The following is a 7,500-nucleotide window of genomic DNA, read 5'->3' as shown; positions in this document are numbered from 1 at the left end:
ACAAACACACACACACACCGTCCCCCTCTGAGAGCAGGAAAACCAGTCACCTGGAGCTGCCAATTGCGTTGCCATAGTATCACAATCCAGGGACAATATCTTACAGTACATTTCTATCTGTGTCTTTCCCTCTGTTTATCATCTAATTCTCTGTCTTTCTCTCTGTTTATCATCTAATTCTCTGTCTTTCTCTCTGTTTTCCATCTAATTCTCTGTCTTTCTCTCTGTTTTCCATCTAATTCTCTGTCTTTCTCTCTGTTTTCCATCTAATTCTCTGTCTTTCTCTCTGTTTTCCATCTAATTCTCTGTCTTTCTCTCTGTTTTCCATCTAATTCTCTGTCTTTCTCTCTGTTTTCCATCTAATTCTCTGTCTTTCTCTCTGTTTATCATCTAATTATCTGTCTTTCTCTCTGTTTTCCATCTAATTCTCTGTCTTTCTCTCTGTTTATCATCTAATTCTCTGTCTTTCTCTCTGTTTATCATCTAATTCTCTGTCTTTCTCTCTGTTTTCCATCTAATTCTCTGTCTTTCTCTCTGTTTTCCATCTAATTCCCTCTTGTCTTTCTCTCTGTTTTCCATCTAATTCTCTGTCTTTCTCTCTGTTTATCATCTAATTCTCTGTCTTTCTCTCTGTTTATCATCTAATTCTCTGTCTTTCTCTCTGTTTTCCATCTAATTCTCTGTCTTTCTCTCTGTTTATCATCTAATTCTCTGTCTTTCTCTCTGTTTTCCATCTAATTCTCTGTCTTTCTCTCTGTTTTCCATCTAATTCTCTGTCTTTCTCTCTGTTTTCCATCTAATTCCCTCTTGTCTTTCTCTCTGTTTTCCATCTAATTCTCTGTCTTTCTCTCTGTTTTCCATCTAATTCCCTCTTGTCTTTCTCTCTGTTTTCCATCTAATTCCCTCTTGTCTTTCTCTCTGTTTTCCATCTAATTCCCTCTGTCTTTCTCTCTGTTTTCCATCTAATTCCCTCTTGTCTTTCTCTCTGTTTTCCGTCTAATTCTCTGTCTTTCTCTCTGTTTTCCATCTAATTCCCTCTTGTCTTTCTCTCTGTTTTCCATCTAATTCCCTCTCTGTCAGTGAATAAGCGACAGACATAATGATGTGGAACTACCACAGTTTAACCTCAGATGCCCCTGACCTGTGTGCTCTATACTGAAGGTTTAACCCTGTGGCTTCACACTGCTAGCTGCTAGCTCCAGTTTAATCAAGAGTTTGCAAGTATGGACCTGTGATGTTTTTTGTTATTTTGTATATATTTACTATCCCTTTGGAACAGTGAACCTTAGAGAATAAATAAGAAACCTGCACGCTGCTCTTGATAGTATCGCTGCTCTTGATAGTATCACTGCTCTTGATAGTATCACTGCTCTTGATAGTATCGCTGCTCTTGATAGTATCACTGCTCTTGATAGTATCGCTGCTCTTGATAGTATCACTGCTCTTGATAGTATCACTGCTCTTGATAGTATCACTGCTCTTGATAGTATCACTGCTCTTGATAGTATCGCTGCTCTTGATAGTATCACTGCTCTTGATAGTATCGCTGCTCTTGATAGTATCACTGCTCTTGATAGTATCACTGCTCTTGATAGTATCACTGCTCTTGATAGTATCACTGCTCTTGATAGTATCACTGCTCTTGATAGTATCACTGATCTTGATAGTATCACTGCTCTTGATAGTATCGCTGCTCTTGATAGTATCGCTGCTCTTGATAGTATCACTGCTCTTGATAGTATCGCTGCTCTTGATAGTATCACTGCTCTTGATAGTATCCCTGCTCTTGATAGTATCACTGCTCTTGATAGTATCACTGCTCTTGATAGTATCACTGATCTTGATAGTATCACTGCTCTTGATAGTATCACTGCTCTTGATAGTATCGCTGCTCTTGATAGTATCACTGCTCTTGATAGTATCACTGCTCTTGATAGTATCACTGCTCTTGATAGTATCACTGCTCTTGATAGTATCGCTGCTCTTTATTAAGCTTCATGTATTGGCCTCAAGGCCTTCCTCAGAGTTTTTTGTAATTTATTTTTGTTACCGTGCACCTGCAACAAAGATGGCTCAAATGTGTGAGTGCCTTTTTAAATTTTGAATTGTAAACCTTTGGAATACATTGGGCAAATTGTAACCATTGAAAGTCACACCAGATTATCGGCACGTGATCTCTCGTTAAACCACCAATACGCTCTAAAATTACCCATATACAGTGCCTTGCGAAAGTATTCGGCCCCCTTGAACTTTGCGAACATTTTTTGCCACATTTCAGGCTTCAAACATAAAGATATAAAACTGTATTTTTTTGTGAAGAATCAACAACAAGTGGGACACAATCATGAAGTGGAACGACATTTATTGGATATTTCAAACTTTTTTAACAAATCAAAAACTGAAAAATTGGCCGTGCAAAATTATTCATCCCCTTTACTTTCAGTGCAGCAAACTCTCTCCAGAAGTTCAGTGAGGATCTCTGAATGATCCAATGTTGACCTAAATGACTAATGATGATAAATACAATCCACCTGTGTGTAATCAAGTCTCCATATAAATGCACCTGCACTGTGATAGTCTCAGAGGTCCGTTAAAAGCGCAGAGAGCATCATGAAGAACAAGGAACACACCAGGCAGGTCCGAGATACTGTTGTGAAGAAGTTTAAAGCCGGATTTGGATACAAAAAGATTTCCCAAGCTTTAAAGATGGTTAAAATTGATGGGAAGATGGATGGAGCCAAATACAGGACCATTCTGGAAGAATACCTGATGGAGTCTGCAAAAGACCTGAGACTGGGACGGAGATTTGTCTTCCAACAAGACAATGATCCAAAACATAAAGCAAAATCTACAATGGAATGGTTCAAAAATAAACATATCCAGGTGTTAGAATGGCCAAGTCAAAGTCCAGACCTGAATCCAATCGAGAATCTGTGGAAAGAACTGAAAACTGCTGTTCACAAATGCTCTCCATCCAACCTCACTGAGCTGTTTTGCAAGGAGGAATGGGAAAGAATTTCAGTCTCTCGATGTGCAAAACTGATAGAGACATACCCCAAGCGACTTACAGCTGTAATCGCAGCAAAAGGTGGCGCTACAAAGTATTAACTTAAGGGGGCTGAATAATTTTGCACGCCCAATTTTTTGGTTTTTGATTTGTTAAAAAAGTTTGAAATATCCAATAAATGTCGTTCCACTTCATGATTGTGTCCCACTTGTTGTTGATTCTTCACAAAAAAATACAGTTTTATATCTTTATGTTTGAAGCCTGAAATGTGGCAAAAGGTCGCAAAGTTCAAGGGGGCCGAATACTTTCGCAAGGCACTGTATATGAACTCAATTGCAACCATCATTGGCCAGCGATTTATTGCTCCCTAAAGCGGATAAGGAGGTCATCTTTTAGTCTTGATCGCGGGCAACATTTTTCAAGACTACTTTGTACTCTGATTGGTATATTGTCATCGTGTCTTCTCCTGCTCCTCCCCTCCAACTACTTACCACCGGTCCTGGGATTCATCATTACCTACACCTGGCACTCATCATTACGCACACCTGGTACTCATAATTACGCTCACCTGGGACTCATCATTACGCTGACCTGGTCCTCATCATTACACTCACCTGGCACTCATCATTACGCACACCTGGCACTCATCATTACGCTCACCTGGTCCTCATCATTACACTCACCTGGCACTCATCATTACGCACACCTGGCACTCATCATTACGCACACCTGGCACTCATCATTACGCTCACCTGGGACTCATCATTACGCTCACCTGGTCCTCATCATTACACTCACCTGGCACTCATCATTACGCACACCTGGCACTCATCATTACGCACACCTGGCACTCATCATTACGCTCACCTGGCACTCATCATTATGCTCACCTGGTACTCATCATTACGCACACCTGGCACTCATCATTATGCTCACCTGGTACTCATCATTACGCACACCTGGCACTCATCATTACGCACACCTGGCCCTCATCAATACGCTCACCTGCTAATCATTATAATTCACACCTGGCACTCATCATTACGCACACCTGCTAATCATTATGATTCACACCTGGACTTTATTACCTTCATCATTTCCTCCCCTTTATATGTCCCTCTATTATGTTCACTCACCAGTTGGTAGTAGTCTTGTGTATCGGCGTGAAGCCGCATGAAATTGTCTCGTTCCTGGTTTTGTTGTTTTATTAAACGTTTCACCTGCTTCCTGCTTGCTGACTCACAGCTCCATTATTACACATTATTACACATTACAACAATTTAATCCTACTTAATGAGCAGACTAAGGGTGATTTAGTTCTACTTTATGAGCAGACTAGGGGTGATTTAGTTCTACTTCATGAGCAGACTAGGGGTGATTTAGTTCTACTTCATGAGCAGACTACGGGTGATTTAGTTCTACTTCATGAGCAGACTAAGGTTGATTTAGTTCTACTTTATGAGCAGACTAATGGCGATTTAGTTCTACTTCATGAGCAGACTAAGGGTGATTTAGTTTCTACTTTATGAGCAGACTACGGGTGATTTAGTTCTACTTCATGAGCAGACTAAGGGCGATTTAGGTCTACTTTATGAGTAGACTAAGGGTGATTTAGTTCTACTTTATGAGCAGACTAAGGGTGATTTAGGTCTACTTCATGAGCAGACTAAGGTTGATTTAGTTCTACTTCATGAGCAGACTAAGGGGCGATTTAGTTCTACTTCATGAGCAGACTAAGGGTGATTTAGTTCTACTTCATGAGGAGACTAAGAGTGATTTAGTTCTACTTTATGAGCAGACTAAGGGTGATTTAGTTCTACTTTATGAGCAGACTAAGGGTGATTTAGTTCTACTTTATGAGCAGACTAAGGGTGATTTAGTTCTACTTTATGAGCATACTAAGGGGCGATTTAGTTCTACTTCATGAGCAGACTAAGTTGGGATTTAGTTCTACTTCATGAGCAGACTAAGGGTGATTTAGTCTTACTTCATGAGCAGACTAAGGGTGATTTAGTTCTACTTCATGAGGAGACTAAAAGGTGTTTTATCTATTTGACAATTAACAATCAAGTTTTTCCTTGTTTACCACATCAGATCTACTGTGGAAATGTGCCCGAGACGTATGAACAGAAAATAAAAATGTTGATGGTGTTTCTAATTTTCAGAGTAACAACTCGACGAACACTATGGAAGCTTAAATTAAGTTTATTCGTCCATTGGGTCAATGCAGTTGAATCAGACGACAGCATATTCACACAAGCACTGATATTTAACTATGCCGAGTCTCCTCCTACACATCTGAACAGCCAGTGCATCTCTGTTGCCAGACAGAACCTGAGTGATATCTGTTCTTCCTCACTTCATCTGACCTGACCTCTACCCCAAAGTGCTCACTCCTCCCCAACTCAAGGCTGTTATGGTGACTGGTACCAGACTGTGTCTCTTCTCCTCCCACAGGATCCCTCCCATAGGATCCCTGATGGCTAACAATAACATATCGTGACATAATGTAAACGTTATACATTACCCTCTCTTCCTCAGTGACATGAATAATTATATTTCATATTCTCAGAACAATGTAGCCTACTCATAATATTTTATGCCTTTCCAGTTGATTTAATCCATTAAATTCAACTGTCTTTAAAATACAATTATCAAGATCATGGGTAAAATATCTCTGGACAGTCCATATTTGAAATGTGTAACTATATAAATCAAGGAAATTGTGATATTAGATTATTTTGCCATTTAAGCATTGCCTCACGTCAGATGGCGTCACTCCTATGCGACACTCGTCCCTCAACCGATCTGTCTTGTAGGTCATGGAACTCATCTCTAAAAAGTCTGATCCACCTAACACTAGCTATGAAAATCACTCCGCCCTCAGTAGCTATGACAGTCTGACTACTGTGGGAAACCTGCCACAGCTAGCAGCCTGTTTGAATGGCCATACGGTAGCTAGCTAGTTTGCCGGGTCGTTGATGAAGTTGTACGGCACCAAGGTTATGGGACTGTTCTCAGAAATCAGCATGTATCTGACTCTGACAGCTGGCACTGTGCCTCACTATGGTCTTTATTTTACTCCTATTATTATCTATCCTGATGTCTAGTCACTTTACCCTGCCTTCATGTACACATCTACCTCAAATACCTTATTATTATCTATCCTGATGCCTGGTCACTTTACCTTCATGTACACATCTACCTCAAATACCTTATTATTATCTATCCTGATGTCTAGTCACTTTACCCTGCCTTCATGTACATATCTACCTCAAATACCTTATTATTATCTATCCTGATGTCTAGTCACTTTACCCTGCCTTCATGTACATATCTACCTCAAATACCTTATTATTATCTATCCTGATGCCTGGTCACTTTACCTTCATGTACATATCTACCTCAAATACTTTATTATTATCTACACTGATGTCTAGTCACATGACCCTGCCTTCATGTACTGTACACGTGTTAGTTACTATGTTGGGGATTTATTTTTACTCTGCATCGTTGGGAAAGGTTTGTGAGAACCCGAGTGGTGCACTGGTCTAAGACACATCTCAGTGCAAGAGGCGGTACTGCAGCACCTGGCTCGAATCCAGGCTGCATCACATCGACCGTAGCCGTGATTGAGAATCCCATAGAGCAGCACACAATTGGCCCAGCGTCGTCCGGGTTTGGCTGGGGGAAGCCGTCATTGTAAATAAGAATTTGTTCTTAACTGACTTGTCTAGTTAAATAAAGGTTAAATACATTTTTGGGGTTTTAGGCTGGGTATCTGTAAAGCACCTTGTGACCACTGCTGATGTAAAAATGTCTTTATAAAATACATTTGACTGATTTATTGACCTGGCACTGGACAACAAAATGGACTCTTCCAGGCACAGATCTAGGATTAACAGCTTGCCCTTCACAATCCCTAACCGTTAGGGAAGAACAATGAAGCTGACCTGACAAGTGTCTAGGGTCAACTGACTCTGGGATGAGTGGAGTGGGAGAAGGAGGCTCAATGGCTGCTCCATCACCCTCTGACCTCAGTCTCCGGCCTCTGACCCTGTGTCCATTTTCTCCCCTGCTTTTTCTGCTGCAGGGACGTGTGGCCGTTCCGCCACTCTTTAAAACTCCACCCCTCCCTAAGGTAAATTTGTGTGGTCACTGGTCCAACACTTGGAACCACCCCTCACCCATTGGGGTTCCTTCATAAACTGTCACTCATTGGTCTCCATCTCTCATCTCCCTAAGTTACACATCACGTGTTGTTGTCACCGTTGCTGTATGTTGTCATTCTTTGTGGTGTTTCTTCGCTTCCTCATTGTGATGACATTAGGTGGCTGCCGTTTCTCTCCACGTGTATGATAAGAGACTTGACTGTAGACTTTGACTAATTTCTCTCTCTCTCTCTCTCTCTCTCTCTCTCTCTCTCTCTCTCTCTCTCTTCCTCTCACTGCCTCGCTCTATTTCTCTCTCCACCTCTCTCTCTCTCTCTCTCT

The 7,500-nt window shown here is 41.0% G+C and overlaps 1 protein-coding gene across 1 annotated transcript in view; it reads left to right on the top strand.

The window, feature by feature from the left end:
* Positions 1–7,500, top strand: part of LOC139419408 (calcium/calmodulin-dependent protein kinase kinase 1-like) — a 108,466-nt gene that overhangs the window by 100,628 nt on the left and 338 nt on the right. The gene's annotated exons all lie outside the window — the stretch shown is intronic.

The sequence above is a fragment of the Oncorhynchus clarkii genome, chromosome 10 (assembly GCF_045791955.1).
Source record: "Oncorhynchus clarkii lewisi isolate Uvic-CL-2024 chromosome 10, UVic_Ocla_1.0, whole genome shotgun sequence".
Lineage (NCBI taxonomy): Eukaryota > Metazoa > Chordata > Actinopteri > Salmoniformes > Salmonidae > Oncorhynchus > Oncorhynchus clarkii.
This window is presented reverse-complemented; position numbering and strand designations above follow the sequence as displayed.